This window comes from Mandrillus leucophaeus, unplaced genomic scaffold, assembly GCF_000951045.1.
Source record: "Mandrillus leucophaeus isolate KB7577 unplaced genomic scaffold, Mleu.le_1.0 Scaffold122, whole genome shotgun sequence".
In the NCBI taxonomy this organism is placed as follows: domain Eukaryota; kingdom Metazoa; phylum Chordata; class Mammalia; order Primates; family Cercopithecidae; genus Mandrillus; species Mandrillus leucophaeus.
The window spans coordinates 2,136,881-2,163,182 of record NW_012100543.1 but is presented as its reverse complement, the minus strand read 5'-3'; the positions used below and the strand labels follow the sequence as shown (position 1 = coordinate 2,163,182).

Genomic DNA, 26,302 nt, shown 5'->3' with positions numbered 1-26,302 from the left:
TCCCTCCCTTTTCTCTCTCTCTCCCTACCACTCTGCTGCCTCCTTGCTTCCCTCTCTTTCCCTCCTCTCACCTCTCCTTCCCTACCTTTACTTCCCTACCTTTTCTTCTTTTCTGCCTTTCTTTCTCCCTTCCTTCCTTCTATTTACTCATCAAATATTTTCTGAGTACTCATGTTGCCGGGAATTGCTCTAGCCATTGCAGATTCAGTGATAAACATATCCCTGGAAAACATTAATCAGTGATTCCACCTTTGAGATAGGTATTCTTCCCCAAGAACATCAATCTATTCAAGGCACTCACCTTAAAGAGAGGAGAAAATGTCCAGCTACAGAAAATAAAGCAGTGACCATTTTATGAATCATTGAGTCAACAAACCTGCTTTTTTAGTTTGTTTCCCCAAATGATTCTCCACTTTCTCTCAATCATAATGGTAAGTTCAAGTTCACCTAAATCCTTGTTGCCTCAAATAAGGAGATGGTGTGGCATAGTGACATCATTTTTGTCCTCACAACCAATTATTCTGAGAAAGGTGAGTGAGTGCAGAGCCATTGGAGAGAAGGACATCCACCTTCCTCTGCCTCCTGCCCTTATACAATGCCAAGGTCACACCTGGACCTAAAGGAGAGACACTCCTCTTCCATATATGTTCAATTGATCTTATTCTTCAACTTCCATTGCTCTCACTCCACTTTTTTCTTACCCTTGATTCTAATATAGGTGGCAGCATTCACAATACCTAAGTGCCAACTTCTCTGAATACATTCAATAGGAATTCAGTTATTTAGGGAGTAGGGCATCTCCTGAGGAAAAAGTAAATATTCTTCCTACCCTTCCCTACCTTCTTTGTGAAATAACCATGCTTTCTCCTTATGATCAGGGTGTATTACAACTGCCGGTGCATGAACTCTTTTCTTTGCCGGCTGTTCTATGGGTACAGTGGGCCCAAATTGATGAGCAGTGGTCATATTTTTAAGTTAATGAGTCCTATATCTCATGGTAGAAACAGCCCTCAGAATCTAAGGTTTCAGGAACAAGAAACAGAAATCTCCCAAGTAGGTCACTGGGAGTAATGGTGAGTCCAGCCCCAAGAGTTCCCCCCGAGGAATCAATGATGATAATTCATTCTTCTTTTGAGAAAGCCAAGATCCTATCTTGTACCCTCAGCCCAGTGATTTCCTGGGCATACAGATAACCCAGCCCCAGAGAAGGGCTGCTAAGGGCTGCTGCAGGGCTGGCTCAGATGCACATGAAGCTCTGCCCGAGAAACAGAAAGAGAGAGAGAGAGAGAGAGAGAGATCCTTGAGAGTCCACAGCTGTGTGGGGATCTGGGCTTTGAGCCCCCTCAGCTGAAGTCAGCAGCCCCCGGAGTGTCTCAAACCTGCCGCTGGCCTCAAAGCTCAACTTGCTTGGCCAAGGCCCCATATCACTGTAGGACATCCAGGGCTTCAAAGGAGGGCCCCTCAGAGCAGCCTCCTCCTCCCGAATACTTCTTGCCAAAGCACAGCTGAAGCAGGCTTGAAGCTAAATATTTGGATTGAAAGGGAGGGAGGATGCAGCCCCTCTGAGGGGTATTTTACCCAAGCCATTGGGAGAGAACCGGCTCCCAGCGCAGGCATGCTGAGCCCCACAACATTGAAAAGCACTGTAATCGCTGTGCAATCAGCTGTACCATGTGCCTGCAAACCTCACAGAAACACAGGCCCTGCAATGTGCATAGTGATTCCCAGCCTGCCTCCCTCATCTCATTTCACCCTCTTCACGACCTTCAGAAGCTGCAGGATGCAATGGCTCTCTTCTTTGTATATGCAGAAATTGAGCATCTCCACAATGGGGAAATGACCTTCTCAATGTTGAACACGAAACAAGGGCCTAAGACTGGACTCTAAGTCGGGCCTTCTGAAGGCAGGATTGACCTCTTCCTTATCAATCCAGGGTTGCTGTTGAATAATAACAATGCCCAACATAAGTACACAATGCTGTAGGGAGGTGGACAGAGCATGGTTTTGGAGAGAAAAGAACCGAGCTGAAGGTTCCATTCCAGTGTCTGTCAGTTCTGTGACCCCAGGACTGTCATGGTTGACTTTATTGAGAAGCAATGTCATCTGGAAAGTGGACACAATACTGAGATTTGTCCCTACCCCCATCACTCATCTGCACTGGGGGTCACCTGAGCCAGTGTGCATTTAAAAAGTCCTTTCCACCTGCCTGTGCCCTGAACCTGGGAATGATGGTGATGGTGATCATGCCAAAGAAATGAACATCACAGCCTGAAAGAAAATGGGGGCAGAAGAGAACTTCGACATATTGCCTAGCCCCTTCATTTTATAAACGTAAAAACTAGTTTGTCTAAGTCAATCTGGGAAAATGGTAGCAAAGCCAAGCTTAGATCTCCCAGACCTGTCTTGTATCATTATCCTTCTTTTTTTCTTCATGTTCCCAAACACTTAACAAGCACATTTATTCTCTAGGGGAGTAGATAGGACAGATGATATATCCCAAGTTTATGGGTGAGGAAATTATGACACGAGGGTTACAAGAATTACGTCAAATGGCATGATGAGTAAGGAGTGGGCTGGGTTTCACTCTTTATTTGGCCAAAGTAATTTTATTTTAAAATGAAAAACAAAAATAAAACCACTACACTCACACCAAACATTTGCCATCCAAACTGCTCAAAGGGCTTTCTTTATACAGATCTCCAACCATTGCAGGGATCCCTTTTACAGCATCCCTATCACTTGAGCAGCTCACCTTTGCTTAATGAACTCCTGTGTGGTCCTCATCAGACAAATAATTCCATCATTAAATAACTCTTATTTCAAGCAAATATTTACCAATTGCCTGCTGTATGCAGGGGACTAGATGTATCGATTGCGAGAAAACTCTCCCACCTATTGGAGCAAAATCTGCCTCTCCCTGGCGAGTAGTGATTTTGCCCTCCAGCTTTACTACAATGGCTCCATGTGACTTTGCTATAGAATTTGACGATGCTAACCATTCCCTTCTTCCTAATGCTCTCTCCTTCCTTGTGTCCTGGTAATCAGACCCCATGTTCTCCTATACCTCTGACTTACTCTTTTCAGTCTCTTTCACTGGCTACTCTTCTTCTCTCTTAGTTCATAAATATCAGCATTCTCGACAGGACTGATTCACAGCCTCAGAGACATGACTCCCAAATATAAATCAGCCCAGACCTCTATACTGAGCTGCAGACCTGTACGTCAAACAGCTGTAAGACATCTCCATTTTGATGTCCCACAGGCATCTCAAATTTGGCACGTCTAAAATTGAACTTCCACCCTCTAATCCCCAGGAAACCTCCTCTATCCTGTATGCTCTTTCTCTCTATCATACCGTATGCTCTATTGTTCCCCATTTAAGCCAAAAACCTGGACATTGTCTTTATTCCCCCCTTGCCTTTGCACACATCCTAACGCCTTAGTTCTACACCACACCACCTCTTGAACCTGCCCTTTCTTCCATTCCCACTCCTATTGATTTAGGTTGGACCTAAATCATTTTAGTTCCCCTATAGTATACAATAGACTTCCAGTTTCCACTGTGGATTCCTTGTAATTAACTCAACACAATAGCACTAAAGTGTTCTCTCTAAAATGTGATACATTTGGTCACGCTTTCCCTGCTAAAAAACCGGCCAATGGTGCTCCTCCATCAAAGGATAATGTCCTGATTTTATATGATGGCCTTAATTATCCAGCCCCTGCCTACTTTCCAGGCTCATTTCCATTTGCTTCCTGCAAAGTTCTCTGAGGTCCTCTCACTCTAAAGTCTAGGCATTTCCTTAAACATGCTGTGCTTTCTCTGGCCTCTGGTCCTCATCAAAGTCTTTTTAACTCCAAGATGTTCTTTCCTTCAAAGGATACATTTGATTATTCCCTGCTATCTTTGTGATGCCTTCCCAATCCCCAGCTAGGTAGAGCTGGTCTCTTCCCCTGACATACCTTGGCCATAGAATAATCTTATATAACATAGCTGGTAGCTGTGTGTCCCTTTACCTCACAGTGAGCATCTAGATAGTGCATACTCCTTTTTATTGGTTTCTGTATTCTACTGCTTAGCATAGGCCTGGAATACAGTAGGTGCAGTACAGTTGTTGGCTCAATGAATTAGTTAAATAAATGAATGTATGGATATGTGTATTTCATACCTTTACTATTTCACCTTTTCAAGCTTGCCCTAAAATGGTTGGCTATGACATTTTTTATAGTCATACAGCCCACTGAACCAGATTTTTATCATTTAAGTCTAACTAGAAAAATCTTTCTATTTACAGCAAGCAGTTCAGTGCAACCATGAGTGACCCAAAGAAACTGGAAGCAACTAAATTTTTAAATAGAGTGTTATCTCCTCTTCACTAATTCCGACTCCCCAGCATGTCATGTCTGAAAGGGGATTGTTGCCCTGCCTTTGTATCCCTACTGCAACCCTAGAAAAATGATGGCTGCGAAGGGACATTCACTTGCCATGGCCTCCCTTCTTCTTCCTGACAGTTCTTTTCCTCTATTTCACCAAAGTCATCATTAGTGAATACTGCCTGTTTGCTTGAGCTGTTTTTGTTTTTGTTGCCATTTAGGATCTCAGATTTATTTCCAACTAAACGATGATCAGCTTAAGACTGGAAGAAAAAGATGTTTTTCTACATTATTCTGTTCTCTGGTCTACAGCAACATTCAGAAGGTGTGCCAAGAAAAAGAAAGTTTGCATTGGATTTGGTTTAGTTTTGGTCAAGTTCTAGCTAGATTCTTGTTATGATGTTCCTTTCATACATGCTGACCTACTGTGTGGTTAAATGTCATAATGTAAGATATTAAGCAACATTTTTTTTTCTCCTTCTGGTTTCCCCTCATCAACTTGTATAGTTAAGACCATTCATCACAGGGATTATTTCTCATGGTGGGATCAGAGAGCAGAAGAGAAAATTCTTGTCTATTAAATATTAAAACATTGATGTTAAAAGACATAGATGTACAAAACAAATGTGTTTGTAAGAATTCAGATCTCCTATCCTCTCCACTTAACCCCAGACAATCTGGACACCCACAAACTGGGGAGGAAAAGAAGGATTAGAGAAAGTCACTGGATTAGATATTGGCCTATGACCTGCCTTCCACCCTGAGTAAGCTCCTGAGAAAAGAGAGACACAGAAACTCCCCACATCAGTCTGAGCATTTCATGGCCATCTTTACCTTCCTCCCAGACAAAAATGGTGCATAGGTGAAAAGAAAGTAAGCATTGGAGAGAAGCTTTTGATAGCACATGATGCCTGAGCAGGCACAGTGACTCTGTGAGGCACACAAGTCAGCAAGCGGCCTCCCCAGGCCCTGCGGGTCCCAGGTGGCATGGAGAGAAGAGCTAGGAGCTAACTTTTCTGTGTTCCTAGAGGGAGTGGGAGTCAAGGGTCATGTGCTCCAGTGACCTAGATTAGACGCTGATCACATAGCAAAACATGTGGGCTGACCTTGCTGCCACTGATAGGAGCTCAAGCCCCCTCTCTGTGGGCCAATATTAGGAAGGTGCATGCATCTAACAATAATAAGGCAACAATATTCCAATATGGTACCAAAGGGCCTAGACCAAGATGGAGATGAGTCTACCTCTGCCACCACCAAAACAAGGTTGTAGTTGCATAAGTCTCTGACTTGCCCACTTATTCCTACCCTCCCCTGTGCACTGCTCTGCATCTCACACCAGAGCTACCATTTCGTCTCAACACTAGGGAGAATGATAATAAAGGAAGAATAGTCCTGCTGAGGAATAAATTTTCAACCTGAAGTGCTCCCCCTAACCAAAACAACAACAATAACAAAACTGAATTTGATCGAGTTTCTTCTATAATGGAGAGATTTATGTTTTACTGAAGAAGTCAAATTGTGGACAAAAATTTCAAAATTATATTGACAACTTGTAGAATATAACAATGGCAATAGTTTGCACACCTAAACTTGTAATTATGAAGTTCATGTATTTTACATACAAATGGAAGTTTAGGTGGGACAACCAGTATGGGTCTGAAATTCTTACAGTGAATTTCCTTTCTCTGCAGCAAAACTTTCCAATCATTCAAACTTAAGTCTGGATTCATTTTTGACCCCATTCCTCCATGACCTATATTTAGTAAACCACCAAACCCTGGTAATTACACCCACACAGTATATTTCTATACTTCCTTTCTACTTCATCCCTACTGTCACTCAATTGGGTCAAGCCTTTGTCATTTCTTAATATTAAAATATTTTAAGTTGTTCTCTTTGCTTCTAGTTTTCCCCTGACCCTGTACTTATTTCTGGAATAACTTAAGAAAGGAATGATATGGTTCCAGAATTCTGCATAACACTCTCCAGCATCCACAGATTTGATTTCTATGTCCTTCATCTGACACTGAAGTCCACCCAAAGTGAGGTGCTCTACGAATGGGGAAGACACATTGCCTGACACAAAGCACAGGTGTTAAGAGCTCAGCTTTGGCGTCAGACATCTCTGGCTGTGTGAATTTAACACTATTAAACCTCATTAAGTCTCAATATTCATATAGCAAGTGGGAAAAACAGTTCATGTGATCACAGAGATGATGGTGATCTCATGTCTAGCATAGGGTCCAACACCTTAGTAAGTGTTCCACAATTTTCCTATTGATCAAAAGTATGTATTTAGGGCCACTATGGCAATTACCTTCATTGCTGCTATTATTACTCCATGCCTGGCCAATACAAAGCAGCTTTCATTATGGCTCCATGGCATGACCTAAGCCCCAAGCCCCTCTCACACCCACCTCTCCCTCAGTATCCCTCCCTAGGCAGCAGAATGAGATTCCATGTGCTTCTTTGTTTATGCTGACAACTTTGCCAAGATTGTCCATCAACACAGAACACTTTGAGCATAACATTTTTTACCTCTTGACTTTGACCCTGAGGACTTCGAATAAAATTATTTCCTTCAGAGTTTTGTCAGCACTGTTGAATTTCCAGTGAAGAAACATTTTCTTGAGTGAAGTCCAAGCTAATTAAATTCTTAATCTGCACATTCCATTTTTATCTGCATTTTAAATTATTTTCAACTGATCAGTTATTATCTCTAAACAATATAATTAGGGTGTATCTATTTTTTGTCAATAACAAACATCATATATCATTTCTAAAATCATGGAGTTTTTGTGGTTACTATTTACATTATGGTCAATTTTCCTGGGTTGTATTTCATAGCCTACTTGATTATTCGCTTATCAACAGATTTTATCAACTCTATATTTGTATCCTTTGTCAGTTTTGTGTTTTGATTATTATTTGTACTGGTAATGTGTTTACACATTGGAGAAAATCCTGAGGATGTTTACTTTTTAGATAATCCATAGAAAAGTAAATGAGGGCAATTTTTGAGAAATGCTTAGAGGGAGAAATGCCGGAGAGATAACTAAGAAAGAGAGAGAGCTGAATAGATAGAGAAAGAGATATGGGGGCAGGAAAGGGGAAGAAGATTCTCCTGAGTTTAAGTTCCACAGAAACATCAAAAGCAAGACTCCTGGGTGAGTGATTTAATAAAGAAATGTTCCCAGGGTGGACCAATAAAGGAGAGGAGGGAAATTTTTATATTTACAAAAATGTTGAAAAGGCATCTGAAGGGATTTAGAGGTAGGATTGCTAGATATAGCAGCTAAAATAGAGGACTCCCAGCTATGTCTGATTTTTAGATAAATAACCAGTAATTTTAAAATATAAGTATGTCTTATGCAAGATTTGTTGTTTATCTAAGCTTTAAATTTAACTGACATTGTCCACTACAACAGCACAAGAGATGTTGTGTGGAGGAGGGAAGAGGCCCCAGTCACTCTTATATCCTGGTTGCTGAGTTCTTAAATGCACAGGGGCATTCAAAGCAATTTGGGGGCCAAACATTGGGATCATAATGGATGGTAGAAGCACCCTATTCCAATGTCATTTGCCCCTCTCCCCAATCTTTAAGTCCAACTTCAGCTGAGGGTAATTCTTAGACATACTGTGATCTTTAAACACACACACACACACACACACACACACACACATTACCGCCACCAATACCAACAACAACAATGTATTCCTTGACTTCAAAAGTAATGAATGCCATTTTAGAAAATTTAGAAAATATACAGAGTATTTATTAAAATAGATAAAAGATAATTCATTATCACTACAATGGTGCATATTTTCATTCTTTTTTCTAGGCATTCTATGTATTTTTGCATGTATTTACTAGTATTTTTTTCTTTTTGCATGGTTTTTTCAAAACTAAGACAACACTCCAAATATTATTTTAAATCCTACTTTTCAAAATTAACATTATTCTGAGAATTTCTCATCCTTAAGTAATTTGAAAGCATAAATTTTAATGAATGTGTATTTTATCACATGGATAAATTATAATCTATTTATAAATTCCATTATTTTGGACACAGGTGATTTATAATTTGTGGTTAATATAAACAACACTGTGGATAACTATGTAAATTTTTATCAGCATAGCTTATCGCCTTGAGATTACTCCTCAAGCACTTTACACTCCATTGTGGACCTATTTTGCCAACCACTAGCTGGAAAGGTAGAGAGCTGTTTCATTACTCGATGCAACAGTTTATATCAGGATAAGATTATTTTCACTAACCACAAAAATAATATTCAGGTATGAATTGGAGGGCCAATTTACATCTTCAAATCTCTAAAGGTTGTTAAAAGAAAATAAGAAACAATAAGAACAAAATATTCTGGATGGATCTGAAAGTAGAAAAAGACCCAACTGAAGAATTATGGGCAGGCAGATTTTAGTTCAACATGAGGAAAGGCATCCTGAAATTTCTGTGAAGCGATAGAAATGGCTCCCTTGAGTGACAGTGAGCTCTGGCTCATGTATGGGGAACGGAATGGAGACCTATCCTTGGAGAAGTGGCAGAGCACTATGGCTGAGGGCAGGGACTCTAGAGCCAGAGGGTTGGGTTTTAACCCAAGTAATACAGCTTGAATGTTATGTTGCCTCCAAATCTCATATTGAAATGTGATCCCCAGTGTTGGAGGTGGGGCCTAGTAGATGTCTGGGTCATGGGTGTGGACCCCTTGTAAATGACTTTGTGCCATCCTCATAGTAATCAGTTCACAGGTAAGCTGCTTCTTTAAAGGATTCTGGCACCTCCTCCTCTTCCTCTCTTGCTCCCTCTCACCATGTGGCACTCTAGCTTCCTCTTTGCCTTCTACCATGATTGTAAGCTCTCTGAGGCCCTCACTAGAAGCAGATGCTGGCACAGTGCTTCCTGTACAGCCTGCAGAACCATGAGCCAAAATAAACTTCTTTTCTTTATACATTACTCAGTCTTAGGTATTAATTTATAGCAACTCAAAACAGACTAACACACCTAGCTCTGCCATTTTCTGACTGTGTGATCTGGGGCAAGTGGTATAACTGCTTTGGGCTTTAGTGTCCTTATCTGTAGAATGGAAATTATTCCTAATGGTAGTTGTGAGGATTAGATGAAAAATGTCTGTGTAGTGCCAGAACTGTCCTAAACATTCAATAAATGTTAGCACTTGTTTTAAGTGTTGTTACTGTAGACAAGTTTGATTAGGCAATATAATTGGCTAACAGCTCACAGAATTTGGGAATCTATACTGATTCTCCCACTGTGACTGTATCGCTATAGTGATGTCACTCCAATAGACCATCCTGGCATTCTGCAGGGTACACTCTGGTTCTGTTTGTTTCCAGGTCTGTGCCTCATTATTTACCTTTTTATGAGTAAAAATAACTTCAGTGCCCTTCATTTTGCAAGTCACGATGGAGGCCAACTCTAGCTTTGTAGCTTATCCATACTGGAATCAAATAGCTGCCTTGTAAAAGGAGTGTTGCAATCTTTAAATGCCCATAAATAAGGATTTGAACATTTATCTCATATCATGTGATTTGGTAAAAGTAAACAGAAAGTCTTTTAGTGGAAGAGTGGAAGTGATGACTGAGTGAAATGATATAAAACAGGAGGGTTAGGTTGGGAAAGTGTGTGAACCGTAAATAGATGAAGGAGAAAAGTGTGGTTGGTACAAGAAAAGTCAGCTTTCTGTATGGCAGGCAAAGCCAGTTCACAGATGATGCCAGCTAAAAGAGAATGACCTGCAGAAACTCAGTAAATAGAGAAGGCTCAATAGTCTCCTCTGTTTATGTTACCCCTAAAAACTTCCCATGTCTGCTCTGCGACCTCCCTCCCGTAAGTAGCCAGGAGGATATATTAAAATAAGGAGTTATCTTCCTATTTGGAAAACCAAATCTTAACTGGAACCAGGACTGAAGTCCGTGAGACATGGTGGGTCTCAGAAAATATAATCAACTGCTAACTCACTGAAGCTAGATTAAGGAAGGTAGAACACTAGAGCCAGACATGCCCCCAAACTGCCGAAGATTACAGGCAAATAGAGGACCCACGTTACAGAGTAGAAAGTGAACATTGGAAAATTGTGTAAAAGACAGCTAATTGTTGGAAATACAAGTAAAATTGTTGAAAATAAAAACTCAGAGAATTCATTAGTAGCAGACTACACCATGGGGAGTAGACAATAAGAACTGGAGAGGCTAAGGAGGACAGCAGTAAAGATAGGATAGAAGACACTTTGGAATGATCACGTTCCTCTGAAAAGTCTCCTGTGGCATCTCTTTGTACCATGTACCCCAATACTGCTTAGAATCAAGAAGAGAGGGTCAAATTCACTTTCAAAGATCTATAAACTTACCAGGGCCTCTGAAACTGACATCTCTTGTCCAAAATTCTAGAAACCCTTAGCCCTAAAATATGGATTGTTCACAAGGAATCTTTACAGTCTCTAATTTTGTTAGTGCTTAGAATGCTGAAATGCCTAAGAGATTGCAGCTGGGATTTTTTTCCAACTACACCCTCCGTGGATAGGTTTGGCATGATGGCTGCTGAAAAGAGACCACCTGCTGGCCACTTAAGCTATCAGCTCCCATGACTAGCACCAACTCATGATAAGAATTCTACACTTTATTTTATCCTGTAATTTGGTCATAAATATGTATTAGAAAAGGCTTAGAATTTTTTTTAAGTAAGCTCTAGATCAACATGTGTATTGTAAGCTTAAAATCCACCTTGCTCTTAGAGACTTTCTTCTAGAAAATACCTAAGAGTTAGATCATGGAATTGGATATACCTTCAATTAAGGATAGTTCTAAAATCTAGGAGAGGGGCTAAAGTCAAGTGACCCCAACAGCCCATGAAAAGATGGGGAGGTGAACAAGAGAAGACCATGGCAAAAGTAGTCATGATAGAGTGGACCAAATCAATGAAATGGTTGAAGAGCTCTTTGCTGAGATTGGTAGAAGCATAGGGAAGATGTTTGTGGGTGATTCAGGAGTGACCCCAGAGAAAGGGAGGACAAAATGGCAGTACTGGGCATGTGTTTGTTGTTGTTGTTTTTCTTAGCCTCAGATTCCCAGTTTGCTGAGCCAGACTTATCTAAACCACATTAATAACTACAATCATTCTTTCCTCTTCCTGTTGAGGTTAACCATTGATGGGTTCTAGTTAGCCTCCCTCCAACCCTCCAAAAACCAGTGGCACATTTAATGGTTACTTTCCTTCTTGAGAGGTAACTCTGGGAACTTCTCCCACCAAGTGAAGAATGCTGGAAATACATTTTAAATGAGGCAGAGAAGACTCCTAAACACATTGTGGGTGAAGATAGTGGGATTAGACTGTGGCATTACTATCAGTTCCTTTCCATTTAATTCGACCACTTATTTTAGACCTACTGGTATCGCAAGACTGTGCCAGCCTTAATGATTCTGACATGAATAACAACAGCAACAGTTTCACTCAGCACCTTTAATACTCTAAAATTTCTTGGGACATATGTCCTTTCAAGTATTCTCAATTTTAAGAGAAATTGTAATGTGGCAGGAAGACCATGGGCTTAATAGCGAATCCAAATTCTGCTACTACTTAACAATATGAATCTAAGCAAGTTACCTCCTCATTTTGAGACAGTGTCTTTATTTGCAAAATATGGATTATATATATTTTAAATTATAGTTATGAAGGTTAACTATAATGTCTATTAGGCATCTGGCAACTTTTCATGCTCACAGTAGGTGTTCAGTCATTGGTGGTATCACCATTGCTGCTAGTTTCCCTGTGGGCCCCTAAGCCAATCTGCTGCTGCTCTTGCCACCTCTGAAACTGCTCTTGCTGTTGGAACTACCAGTACTCTTGTTTTTGCCATCACTCAAAGGTGTCCCAAATCTTGGAATAGTTATCCTAGGAATTATAGTCGCTGATGAGACTTTGTAAAAGGCTTTCTGAACTTTCAGGTATTGTCATCCTACAACACAAAAACTTGAAATGAGTTACCAGGAATCTGCTTCAAGGATAACGAAGTGAAATTACTGTATTTCATCTCAAGCATATTTTTTCTCTGAAATTCCAGTGTTTCAAAATAGGGCCTCTGAACCTTACTTAATTATATTCCAGTTCAAAATGAGTTTACTAATTTCTAGGACTTCCTCAGACACTAAAGCAGATTTTTACCTTCTTTTGTTTCAAGATTGTAACCCTAGTGACATAGGGTCCCAGTCCTCAAGCCCCAGACCTCCTTTAAACCATTTCTTCCAGATACCTAAATCTTAATAAAAATTCTAGTAGTATGCAGTATGTTCCAGAATTTCTCTGGTTTAAACAGAGAATATTTCCTATTCCTTTCCACTGTGCCCCTCCATACCTGTGTGAGGTTCTACAGATAGAAACATGAACCATACTCAAGCCTCCTTCCTATGCTCACTCTTCAGTGGATGCATCAAATACTCACCGGCTACATTACAATTGATTTACTACACGTGTCAAAGCACAGTTGATTATAGGTTCCCAACAGGGATCAAGAAGGGAAAGGTAAATCAGGAAAGGCCTCATTAAGTAGGAGCCATTTGAGTAGTCTTGGGGTAAGATTTGATTGGCCAAAAAAGTATGACGGTACTTTCAGCCTTAGGGATCAAAATGCACAAAGCCATAATTCAAAATTGCATGGCACATTATAGGAAATGGCAAGTGCTTTTGTAATGAAGGAGCATAGGATGTTTGCAGAAAGGTTATTGAGATGAGCCTACAAAGAATAGTTGAATACAGATTGAAGAGGGCCTTGAGTGCCATAATAATGAGGTAGAGTGTTTTCAGCAGTGATGACTTAATAGGTTTTGAGCAAGACAGTGATGTGAGGAATGTAGGAATCAGAAGGGAACTTTATAAAATAGTGATTGTCCAAGATGAAATGAGAGACTAAATTGGGTGGGATAAATAAAGATTCTTAGATAATGCAGTTTTGAGCTTACTCTTGAAGAAAGATATAACTGAATTTAAGAGACAGTGGTGACTCAGGGAGAGAAGTTTTCTACGGCAGGCATAGTGACTGTAGTTGTTATTTTGCAGTGTCTTCTCTGTTCCAATGCTCCTCACTCTTGCTATGGTCAATGTCTACTCTTAGGGCATGGAGTGGACACTCTGAGTGGAGTTTGCAGTTTTCACACATGACTCTTGGAAAGAGGTGGGAAATAAGATTGGCTGGAACTGGAATATGTTAATTCTTTATGAGAAATAAAATGAACTCTGAAGCTCCAAGAAGGTGGATGGGAATAGAAAGGCTGCTGGAGAAGGAATGAGCCCAGAGGATTCAATGGGACCAAGACTCTGGGGAGGCTGGAGCAAGGGAGCAAGTGAGAGCCAAAATGAGCAAAATTTGATACCTTCATGGGAGTAAAAATAAAAATAAAGTGGGTTCTATGATAATGATTCTTCCTACTATGAGCCCTTCAGAGCAGAAACTCTGTCTCCACTATCACAGCCCTTGGCACCCAAGCACAAGGGCCAATAATTATTAGTCCAGAAGTGAAATAAAACCAGGAGAAATAACAAAATATTAGCTTTATCTTAAACATACAGACACCAAAATCATGGCAGAAGTTCAGTCTAAGTTGCTATGGAGGCTATATAATTATCACAAAAAAGTGCCACAGCAAAAACTCTTCCAGGATTCCAGTAGAAATCACCTCTGGAGCCATCTTACAAACCACTCAAGATAGCCCATTACCATTCTTTATAGTCATCTCCGGCTTTTGAGCCCAACGTGGTGCCTGGTCTATGTCTTGACTGTGGTAACAGATACACAAATCTAAACAAGTGATAAAATTGCAAATAACTAAACATACACACACACATGCACATAAGTACAACTAAAACCAGGGGAGTTTGAATTAGACAAGTAGATCGTACCAGTGTCAATATCCTGGTTGTGATAGTGTATTATGTTATGGTTTTGTAAGACATTGTCATTGGGGGAAACAGAGTATAAAGTGCCTAGAATTTCTGTATTCTTTCTTTCTTTACTTTTCTTTCTTTTTTTTTTCCTGAGACAGAGTTTCACTCTTGTCGCCCAGGCTGGAGTGCAATGGCATAATCTCAGCTCACCGCCTCCCGGGTTCAAGCAATTCTCCTGCCTCCAGAGTAGCTAGGATTACAGGCATGCGCCACCACGCCTGGCTAATTTTGTATTTTTAGTAGAGATGGGGTTTCTCCATGTCAGTCAGGCTAGTCTTGAACTCTCGACTTCAGGTGATCAGCCCGCCTTGGCCTCCCAAAGTGTTAGGATTACAGGCGTGAGCCACCACACACAGCTTGTATTATTTCTTTATTTTATTTTATTTATTATACTTTAAGTTCTGGGGTGTATGTGCAGAATGTGCAGTTTTGTTACATAGGTATACATGTGCCATGGTGGTTTGCTGCACCCATCAACTCATCACCTACATTAGGTTTTTCCTAATGCTATCCCTCCCCTAGCTCCCCACACCCTGAAAGGCCCCGGTGTGTGATGTTCCCCTCCCTGTGTCCATGTGTTCTTATTGTTCAACTCCCGCTTATTAGTGAGAACATGCCATCCTTGGTTTTCTGTCCTTGCATGAGTTTGCTGAGAATGATGCTCTTCAGCTTCATCCATGTCCCTGAAAAGGACAAGAACTCATCCTTTTTATGGCTGCATAGTATTCCATGGTGTATATGTGCCACATTTTCTTTATCCAGTCTATCATTGATGGATATTTGGGTTGGTTCCAAGTCTTTGCTGTTGTGAATAGTGCCACAATAAACATATGTATGTATGTGCCTTTATAGAAGCATGATTTATAATCCTTTGGGTATATACCCAGTAATGGGATTGCTGGATCAAATGGTATTTCTAGTTCTAGATCCTTAAGGAATCGCCACACTGTCTTCCACAATGGTTGAACTACTTTACACTCCCATCAGCAGTGTAAAAGCATCCCTATTTCTCCACATTCTCTCCAGCATCTGTTATTTCCTGAATTTTTGATGATCATCATTCTAACTGGTGTGAGATGATACCTCACTGCAGTTTTGATTTGCATTTCTCCAATGACCAGTGATGAAGAGTTTCTTTTCATGTATTTGTTGGCTGCATAAATGTCTTCTTTTGAGAAATGTCTATTCATATCCTTTGCCCACTTTTGATGGGTTTTTTGTTTTTGTTTTTGTTTTTGTAAATTTGTTTAAGTTCTTTGTAGATTCTGGATATTAGCCCTTTGTCAGGTGGATAGATTGCAAAAATTTTCTCCCATTGTGTAGGTTGTCTGTTCACTCTGATGATAGTTTCTTTTGCTGTGCAGAAGCTCTTCAGTTTAATTAGATCTCATTTGTCAATTTTGGCTTTTGTTGTCATTGCTTTTGGTGTTTTAGATATGAAGTCTTTGTCCATGCATATGTCCTCAATGGCATTGCCTAGGTTTTCCTCTAGGATTTTTATGCTTTTAGGTCTTATGTTTAAGTCTTTAATCCATCTTGAGTTAATTTTTGTATAAGGTGTAAGGAAGGGGTCCAGTTTCAGTTTTCTGCATATGGATAGCCAGTTTTCCCAACATCATTTATTAAATAGGGAATCCTTTCCCCAATGCTTGCTTTTGTCAGCTTTGTCAAAGATCAAATGGTTATAGATGTGTGGTATTATTTCTGAGGCCTCTGTTCTGTTCCATTGGTCTACATCTCTGTTTTGGTACCAGTAACATGCTGTTTTGGTTACTGTAGCCTTGTAGTATAGTTTGAAGTCAGGTAGCATGATGCCTCCAGCTTTGTTCTTTTTGCTTAGGATTGTCTTGGCTATGCAGGCTCTTTTTTGGTTCCATGTGAAGTTTAAAATAGTTTTTTCCAATTCTGTGAAGGAAGTCATTGGTAGCTTGATGGGGATGGCATTGAATCTATAAATTACCTTGGGCAGTATGACCATTTTCACGATATTGATTCTGCCTATCCACGAGCATGAAATGTTCTTCCGTTTGTTTGTGTCCTCTTTTATTTTGATGAGCAGTTGTGTGTAGTTCTCTTTGAAGAATTCCTTCACATCCCTTGTAAGTTGGATTCCTAGGTATTTTATTCTCTTTATAGCAATTGTGAATGGGAGTTCACTCATGATTTGGCTTTCTGTTTGTCTGTTATTTGTGTATAGGAATGCTTGTGATTTTTGTACATTGATTTTGTATCCTGAGACTTTGCTGAAGTTGCTTATCAGCTTAAGGAGATTTTGGGCTGAGACAGTGGGGTTTTCTAAATATACAACCATGTATCTGCAAGCAGAGACAATTTGACTTCCCTTTTCCTATTTGAATACTCTTTATTTCTTTCTCTTGCCTAATTGGTCTGGCCAGAACTCCCAATAATATGCTGAATAGGAGTGGTGAGAGAGGGCATCCTTGTCTTGTGCTGGTTTTCAAAGGGAATACCTACAGCTTTTGCGCATTCAGTATGATATTGGCTGTGGGTTTGTCATAAATAGCTCTTATTATTTTGAGATGTGTTCCATCAATACCTAGTCTATTGAGAGTTTTTAGTATGAAGGGCTGTTGAATTTTGTTGAAGGCCTTTTCTGCATCTATTGAGATAATCATGTGGTTTTTGTCATTGGTTCTGTTTATGTGATGGATTACATTTATTGATTTGTGTATGCTGAACCAGCCTTGCATCCCAGGGATGAAGCCGACTTGATCCTGGTGGATAAGCTTTTTGATATGCTGCTGGATTCTGTTTGCCAGTATTTTATTAAGGATTTTCGCATTGATGTTCATGAGGGATATTGGCCTGAAATTTTCTTTTTTTGTTTTGCCTCTGACAGGTTTTGCTATCAGGATGATGCTGGCCTCATAAAATGAGTTAGGGAGGAGTCCCTCTTTTGCTGTTGTTTGGAATAGTTTCAGAAGTAATGGTACCAGTTCCTCTTTGTATCTCTGATAGAATTCAGCTGTGAATCCGTCTAGTCCTGGACTTTTTTTTTTGGTTTGTAGGCTACTAATTACTGCCTCAATTTAAGAACCTTTTATTGGTCTATTCAGGGATTAGACTTCTCCTCGTTTAGACTTGGGAGGGTGTATGTGTCCAGGAATTTATCCATTTCTTCTAGATTTTCAAGATTTCTAGTTGATTTGTGTAGAGGTGTTTATAGTATTCTCTGTTTGTAGTTTGTATTACTGTGGGATCAGTGGTGATATCCCCTTTATCATTTTTTATTGTGTCTATTTGATTCTTCACTCTTTTCTTCTTTATCAGTCTGGCTAGTGGTCTATATTTTCTTGATCTTTTCAAAAGACCAGCTCTGGGATTCATTGATTTTTTTTTTTGAAGGGTTTTTTGTGTCTCTATCTCCTTCAATTCTGCTCTGATCTTAGTTATTTCTTGTCTTCTGCTAGCTTCTGAATTTGTTTGCTCTTGCTTCTCTAGTTATTTTAATTGTGATATTAGATCTTTCCTACTTTCTCTTGTGGGCATTTAATGCTATAAATTTCCCTCTACACACTAGTTCAAATGTGTCCCAGACAGTCTGTTGCATTGTGTCTTTGTTCTCATTGGTTTCAAAGAGCATCTTTATTCCTGCCTTCATTTCATTATTTACCCAGTATTCATTCAGGAGCTCCTTATTCAGTTTCCATGTAGTTGTGCAGTTTTGAGTGAGTTTCTTAATTCTGAGTTCTAATTTGATTACACTGTGGTCTGAGAGACTGTTTATTACGGTTTCCATTCTTTTGCATTTGCTGAGGAGTGTTTTACTTCCAATTACGTGGTCAATTTTAGAATAAGTGCGATGAGGTGCTGAGAAAAATGTATATTCTGTTGAGTTGGGGTGGAGAGTTCTGTAGATGTCTATTAGGTCCATTTGATTCAGAGCTGAGTTCAAGTCCTGAATATCCTTGTTAATTTCCTGTCTCATTGATCTGTCTAATATTGACAGTAAGTGTTAAAGTCTCCCATTGTTATTGTGTGGGAGTCTAAGTCTCTTTGTAGGTCTCTAATCACTTGCTTTATGAATCTGGGTGCTCCTGTATTGGGTGCATATATATTTAGGATAATTAGCTCTTCTTACTGCATTGATCCCTTTACCATTACGTAACCCTTCTTTGTCTCTTTTGATCTTTGTTAGTTTAAAGTCTGCTTTATCAGAGACCAGGATTGCAACTCCTGTTTTTGTTTTTTGTTTGTTCATTTGTTTGTTTTATTTGTTTGTTTTGTTTTGCTTTTTGCTTTCCACTTCCTCCATCCCCTTATTTTGAGCCTATGTGTATCTTTGCATATGAGTTGGGCCTCCTCAATACAGCACGCTGATGGGTCTTGACTCTTTATCCAATTTGCCAGTCTGTGTCTTTTAATTGTGGCATTTAGCCCATTTAAATTTAATGTTAATATTGTTATGTCTGAATTTGATCCTATCATTATTATGCTAACTGGTTATTTTGTCTGTTAGTTATGCAGTTTCTTCATAGTGTTGATGGTCTTTACAGTTTGGTATGTTTTTGCAGTGGCTGGTACTGGTTGTTCCTTTCTATGTTTAATGCTTCCTTCAGGAGCTCTTGTAAGGCAGGCCTGGTGGTGACAAAAATCTCTCAGCATTTGCTTGTCTGTAAAGGATTTTATTTCTCCTTCACTTATGAAGCTTAGTTTGGCTGGATACAAAATTCTGGGTTGAAAATTATTTTCTTTAAGAATGCTGAATATTGGCTCCCACTCTCTTCTGGCTTGTAGGGTTTCTGCTGAGAGATGCACTGTTAGTCTAATAGGCTTCCCTTTGTGGGTAATCCAATGTTTCCCTCTGGCGGCCCTTAACATTTTTTCCTTCATTTCAACCTTGGTGAATCTGACCATTATGTGTCTTGGGGTTGCTTTTATCGAGGGAGTATCTTTGTGGTGTTTTCTGTATTTCCTGAATTTGAATGTTGGCCTATCCTGCTAGGTTGGGGAAGTTTTCCTGGATAATATCCTGAAGAGTGTTTTCCAACCTGGTTCCATTCTCCCTGTCACTTTCAGGTACACCAATCAAACAGAGATTTGGTCTTTTCACATAGCCCCATATTTCTTGGAGTCTTTGTTCATTCCTTTTCATTCTTTTTTCTCTAATTTTGTCTTCTTGTTTTATTTCATTAGGTTTGTCTTCAATCTCTGATATCCTTTCTTCTGCCTGATCGATTTAGCTATCGATACTTATGAACGAAGTTCCTGTGCTGTGTTTTTCAGCTCCATCAGGTCATTTATGTTCTTCTCTAAACTGGTTATTCTAGTTAGCAATTTGTCTGACCTTTTTTCAGGGTTCTTAGCTTCCTTGCATTGGGTTAGAACATGCTGCTTTAACTCGGAGGAGTTTGTTATTACCCACCTTCTGAAGCCTACTTCTGTCAATTCATTAAACTCATTCTCTGTCCAGTTTTGTTCCCTTGCTGGTGAGGAGTTGTGATCCTTTGGAGGAGAAGCTGGTTTTTGGAATTTTTGTTTCTCCCCATCTTCATGGATTTATCTACCTTTGGTCTTTGATGTTGGTAACCTTCATATGGGGTCTTTAACAGTCAGACCCCTCTGCTGCAAGTCTGCTGGAGTTTTCTGGAGGTCCACTCCAGACCCTGTTTGCCTGGGTGTCACAAGCGGAGGCTGCAGAACAGCAAAGATTGCTGCCTATTCTTTTCTCTGAAAGCTTTGCCCCAGAGGGGCACCTGCCAGATGTCAGTCAGAGTTCTCCTGTATGAGGTGTCTGTCAGCCCCTACTGGGAGTTGTCTCCCAGTTAGGATACATAGGGGTCAGGGACCCACTTGAGGAGACAGTCTGACCCTTAGCAGAGCTCAAACGCTGTGGTGGGAGATCCGCTGCTCTCTTCAGAGCTGGCAGGCAGAAACATTTAAGTTGTTGAAACTGCACCCACAGCCACCTTTTCCCCCAGGAGTTCTGTCCCAGGAAGATGAGGGTTTTATCTATAAGTCCCTGTCTGGGGATGCTGCCTTTTTTTCAGAGATGCCCTGCCCAGAGAGGCAGTCTGGCCACAGTGGCCTTGCTGAGCTGCAGTGGGCTCCACCCAGTTCAAACTTCTGGGTGTCTTTGTTTACACTGTAAAGGTAAAACCACCTATTCAAGCCTCAGCAATGGCAGACACCCCTCCCCACACTGAGCTGGAGTGTCCCAGGTTGAGCTCAGACTGTTGTGCTGGCTATGAAAATTTCAAGTCAATGGATCTTAGTTTTCTGGGCTCTGTGGGGGTGGGACCTGCCAAACCAAACCACTTGGCTCCCTGGCTTCAGCCCCCTTTCCAGCGGAGTGAACTGTTCTGTCTCTCTGGCGTTCCGGGCACCACCGGGGTATGAGGAGAAAAAAAAACTCCTGCAGCTAGTTTGGTGTCTGCCCGAACATCTGCCCAGTTTTGTGCTTGAAACCCAGGGCTCTGGTGGTGTAGACACCAGAGGGAATCTCCTAGTCTGCAGGTTGCGAAGACTGTAGGAAAAGTGCAGTATCTGGACCGGAGTGCTCCATTCCTCAGGCACAGTCCCTCATGGCTTCCCTTGGGTAGGGGAGAGAACTTCCAACCCCTTGTGCTTCCAAGGTGAGACGATGCCCCAGGCTGCTTCAGCTCATCCTCCATGGGCTACACCCACTGTCCAACTAGTCCCAATGAAATGAACTGGTTACCTCAGTTGGAAATGCAGAAATCATCCACCTTCTGTGTCAGTCTCGCTGGGAGCTGCCGAGTGGAGGTGTTCCTATTCGGCCATCTTGCCAGCAATCTGTATTATTTCTTAAATACTTACTTGCATGCAAATCTCAAATTATCTCAAAATAACTTTAGTTTTTAAAAATGAGTCATTGAAAAATTTTTGAAAATCACCTTTCAAAAATTGGTTGAGATGAAGTAGCTACTTTGACAGACAAGTTCGGTGGTGCTGTCCTGAGAGTCTTTCATGGAAGTCTGCCTAAAGCCTTTCAAAAGTTTTCTAAGCACGCAGTTCCCTGCATCACATTCCTTTTGCTTGAGACAGCTAGAGTGGGTGTTTGTTTGTTTTGTTATCTGCAACTGAACCCTCATGCTGATGCCCTGTGACTTCATAGTTCCATCATGGCTTTCTATCCAAGTGGAATGTCCTCAGTTTAAAAGTCTAAAACTGTCCAGAGATAGTTAGCTACAGCACAGAATGGTCAGTGGGTCTCTCTCAGCTAGGACCCTCACAGGTATTGTCTGAAAGTGAAAGAAAAAGCAGGAAGAAACAATGGGGTCTTGGTTATGGGACATTTTAAATTATTTTGCTGGTGCAGAGATTGGGGTATTGATGACAGTATAGATTAAAAGTCCCAAGGAAACTTTAGGAAAACCTGAGTAGTGTTTCAAATTTCTAAAACATTTAAACTCTTCGGAGTTTTAATGGAGACTTGCTCTTAGGGAAAAACTTGGTGAGATTGCATTGTGTTTCCCATAGGAAATTAAAAGCAGCTGAGAGATTTTTTTTAAGCTCCTATCTATCCTCCTTCTCTCCATTTCTCAAAGGCTTAAGAAGTTTCCCTCACAGTAAATAGAGCAACACAGAAGTGTCCCGGACCCAAGGTGAATGAATTAGCTAGGCCATGGTCAGGTGCCATTGCAGCAACTGGAGTTGGGCAACCGGGGGCTCATGTTTAGAGAGGGTGAAGCCACAGCCACAGAGCTCTAGGGTAGAGCCATCTTCTCAGTGGCCCTAGCCATCCTGTGCTTTGCCTCCTTATCCCTTTCTCCCCACCCACCTTTCATCATCCTCAGAAGCCCACGTGTGTGAAAGGCAGCGGAGGAATGTGGGTGGGTTGACTTGTATAATTAAATCCATGTTGCATCGTGTTCTTTAGAATTAATAAGGAATTCTTCCCATTGAAACTCACCATGACATCTTCCCTCTGACTCAGATTTCTTTTTTGCTTTTCTCTTCTTTCCTTGGCTAAAAGCATTAGACATGGGGCTGTGGTTTAAATTAGCATCCTACATGTCTCTTCTCTCTGTCTTTGCTTAATTGAGCTTTTCTGTTCAGGGAAAAGTGTAGTTTGTTTATATTTCATTTTTCTTCAATTCCACTTATTTTTGTCCCTTTTCTTTCTCTTTAAGAAAACTTAGGAAAAGAGAAAACAAGAGAGCTTTTCACCTTGCGTGTGACTGTAAGGTTGGAGAAAGTGCACTGCCGGCCAAACCTTGACAATCCAGGTGTTCTTTGAGGTTCTTTGTTCCCTGGATCTTCATATTCTGACACCAGGAAAACTGTGCTCTCATATACTTATCCGCTGAGGCCACGAGAGCTGTGAGACAGGGAGAAATAGTGAACAAATGGTCCTTCTAAATTCCTGGGTCATGTTGCGAAACACCTTTTTATTGGGGGTAATAATTTGACTTCATTTCCTTATAAAAGTGGATTTATGTGATGGATATGTGATATATATTTTTTTGCCACCGTTTTTGCAGGATAGTGGTTGTATCAGTTAGGATTAGATTCAACTGTGAATAACATAAACCCAAAATAACAGTGACTTAAACCCGATAAAAGTTTTTCTTTCTGCTCATGTAGAAGAACAGCTGTAGCTGTCTTGGGCTAGTGTGGTGGCTCCACTCCATGAAGGCTTTCTCGGAGACCCAAAAGAAAGCAGCTCAGGGTGTCACCCTCAGCTTCATGGTCCATGTCGGCAGTTATTATGTCATCTTCAGAAGAATCTTACAAACCTTCTGGAAGAGTCCATCTCCCTCCTTTACAGGCTCCTGACTTTTGACCACGAGGAGGGTCTCAGTTTGGTTTCATTCATGAGATTAAGGGTCATGGCACATATTTGAGTCTGACCTGTGCTGCCAATCAGGTATGCAAATCTGGGCAAATCACTAAACTTCTATGCGTCTGTATTTTCATCATATGGAAAATTGAAATTATAACGTATAACTCTTAGAGCAGTATAGTATAAGGATAAAAGACAATATGTAAAGAAAAATTGGTCTGCTGATTAGCATGAAAATGAATATCATTTTACAGTTTTTAAGTTCTGTATTGAGCTTTTTTTTTTTAATTTTTAAAGAAAACCAATCCCATATTTAGAGACTGGAAATTTTTTTTCCTGGTGAGAACATCCTCAAAAAAACAGGCTGTATGTTCCCTACAAGCCCTTCTCCCAAGTGAAAAGAAATATGATGTGCAGCGGGACAGCTTCATTGTTTGTTCCACCTCCAAGGAGGCTTTCACTATAGGTTTCATCTATGGGCGATATGGTGGATTTATGGTTAATATGCACTACCCTCTCCCTCCAGTGGAGTGTTTTTTAAACTGCAGATCAAAAGATCTATCAGATGATAATGAAGTCATTTTAGTGTATCATGACCAGTATGTTTGAATGAAAAAATAGAATGAAATAGAATACAATAGTATAGGTTAGAAAAAAATTAGGCCATATCAGAAATAATGTAAGTTTTTCATGAAACATGTTTCATGTATACGTGCATACACATGTATGTGTATTTTGGGTTATGAAGTAAAATGTGTTTCTTCAAATGGATCATGAGTTTTGAGACAGAATAATAAATTGGGAGGAATTACTCTACCTGACATAAAAGCTGACTATATAATCACAGTGTTTAACACAATGCATTCTTGGCAGAGAGATAGACACATTGATCAATGGAACAGAATAGAGAACCCAAAAATAGACCCACACATGTAAGCCCAACTGACTTTTAACAAAAGTGGGAAAGCAATTCAAATGAAGAAGAAATCAACTGGCCTTTTCAATTCAACTTGGCCTTGACAAAAAGTGGCCCAAATGGGTAGACCTCTCATTTGCATTCTAAGTAGCAGCAAGAAGACAAGAGATGCCCCATGCGTGTCAGAGGTCTTTTAAGCAAAACCTCCGGGAGCAGCCACAGTCTTCAAGCTCATTGACTGGAACTTAGTTTCATGGCCATACCAACTGTAAGAAAACCTGAGAAATTCATCCTGCTTCTGAATAGTCACATGCCTGGCTTGAAAGTCTATTATTATATATCAGCAGAATAAGATAGATATTGGGGCATAGTTAACTATCTGTCAGTGCTACACTGTTGTTTAGATTTATCCAGAGATGTCGTGCAAGTGCAGCATTCCATCTCTCCAGAACACCCAAATAATCCTTCCACAGCACATATTTTATCTCCTGGTTAAAAACCTCAGATGCCTCCAATGCACATAGGGTAAAGACCAAACTCCTTTGTACGATACTTAGATTTTTGAACATTTAGCTCAAGCCATATTTCTAGCCGTCATCTGCCCACTGCATTCTCCCAAATACTAAGACTCTCTGCTACCTAAACGTTCCTGCTCAAGTTCTCCCCTCCCCTGGAATGCATTCCAACTTCTGCCCCCCTCCATATATCTGACCGATGACACCTCATCCATGCAGACCTGTATCATCATTATCCTCTCTCTCTCTCTTTCTCTCTCTCTCCCCTGCCCTTCCTGACTCCTCAAGCCAGCAGAAGTACCTGTTTCCTTCTCTAGGCCTCATTAATTCAGAAGTACACTGATGATGGCACCATCCCGTGTCTTTGTTATTGTGATTTTTTTGTTTTGCTGCAGCCTAGAGGCTCTTCCTACACAAGACCTATCATCCCGAATTCTGTTGCCACAGATCTTGGAGTCCCTCCACACCCTTACAATTAATTGTTGAATTATTGAGAGGTTTCTCAGCATCAAAAAATTGACGGAAAGAAAACAGTATCTATCTATGACAGGTGTGCTCTGAATGGGCAAAGCTGTTATTTCACGGGTTCAGTTGTGAAGAAATGATCTGTGATGAGAAGTGTTTGAAAAAGCTAAGCTGAAAGAATGATTTTTGACATCTGGAGATCCCTATTTTGTTGTCATGAGTGAGTCACACTCACAGTAGACTACAGCAAAGTCAATCTCCTTAGACCCCATGGCCACTTATTAGGAATATCTGCCTGCTTGAAGGAGGGAGATGTCTTTCGATTTCAGCATGCAAAGACACAGTACCAAGGACAACTTTAACAATATCATTTCTCTATTTATGTATTTGGAAAATAAATCTTCTCTCTAAGGAAAAATATACATTCTGTTATTGGAAACTCTACCTTCTTTTTTTGAATGAAATGGCAAGTGACATTCTTCAAGTATGGTCTCACCCTACCCCCCCCGCCTTTTTTTTTTAGACAAGTCTCACTCTGACACCCAGGCTGGAGTGCAATGCTGCAATCTCAGCTCACTGCAAGCTCCGCCTCTCCCAGGTTCATGCCACTCTTCTGCCTCAGCCTCCTGAGTAGCTGGGACTATAGGCACCCGCCACCATGCCTGGCTAATTTTTTGTGTTTTTAGTAGAGATGGTGTTTCACCGTGTTAGTCAGGATGGTCTCGATCTCCTGACCTTGCGATTTGCCTGCCTTGGCCTCCCAAAGTGCTGTAATTACAGGTGTGAGCCACCGCGCCCGGCCAGTCCCACCCTACTCTTAATGGGCCTTCCTGAGCTGCAGTTTCTTAAACTGTGAAATCTAGCTTCTCTGCTGTGAATGATTTTGCTCACCAGATATGTATATCTTCCTGTATATTTCCCTGCCTTTCAATTAGATCAGGTTATATGATATTTTAACCAATGAACTGTGAACAGAAGTGTCGAGATAGGTATCATTCAGAGTGTCCCTGTCTTTCTATAAAGAACATGTGTTTCGGACGGCATAGTTACAAGGTGAAGGAGGATTTTATATATGCAGGAAATACATCTTTACTTTGTTAAGCACCTGAGATTGGGGAGTTTGTCTGTTGCAGCGTCTAGGATTAATAACCATACTAACATACTGACAGTGTGAAGTTCTTAGTAGGATTAAACAGGTTATTTACATACAAGCATGAGCACAGTGCCTGAGAAAAACAGGCATCGGTCACTGTGAAGTAAGATTTTTTCATTAAGATGGATAAATAATTTT

General features: G+C 40.5%; 1 long non-coding RNA gene across 1 annotated transcript in view; it reads right to left on the bottom strand.

The window, feature by feature from the left end:
- Positions 1 to 26,302, bottom strand: part of LOC105533070 — a 40,283-nt gene that overhangs the window by 13,167 nt on the left and 814 nt on the right. The window contains exon 2 of the long non-coding RNA XR_001005075.1: positions 22,500 to 22,650. This is a non-coding gene — a long non-coding RNA (uncharacterized LOC105533070). The remainder of the gene's footprint in view (positions 1 to 22,499; positions 22,651 to 26,302) is intronic.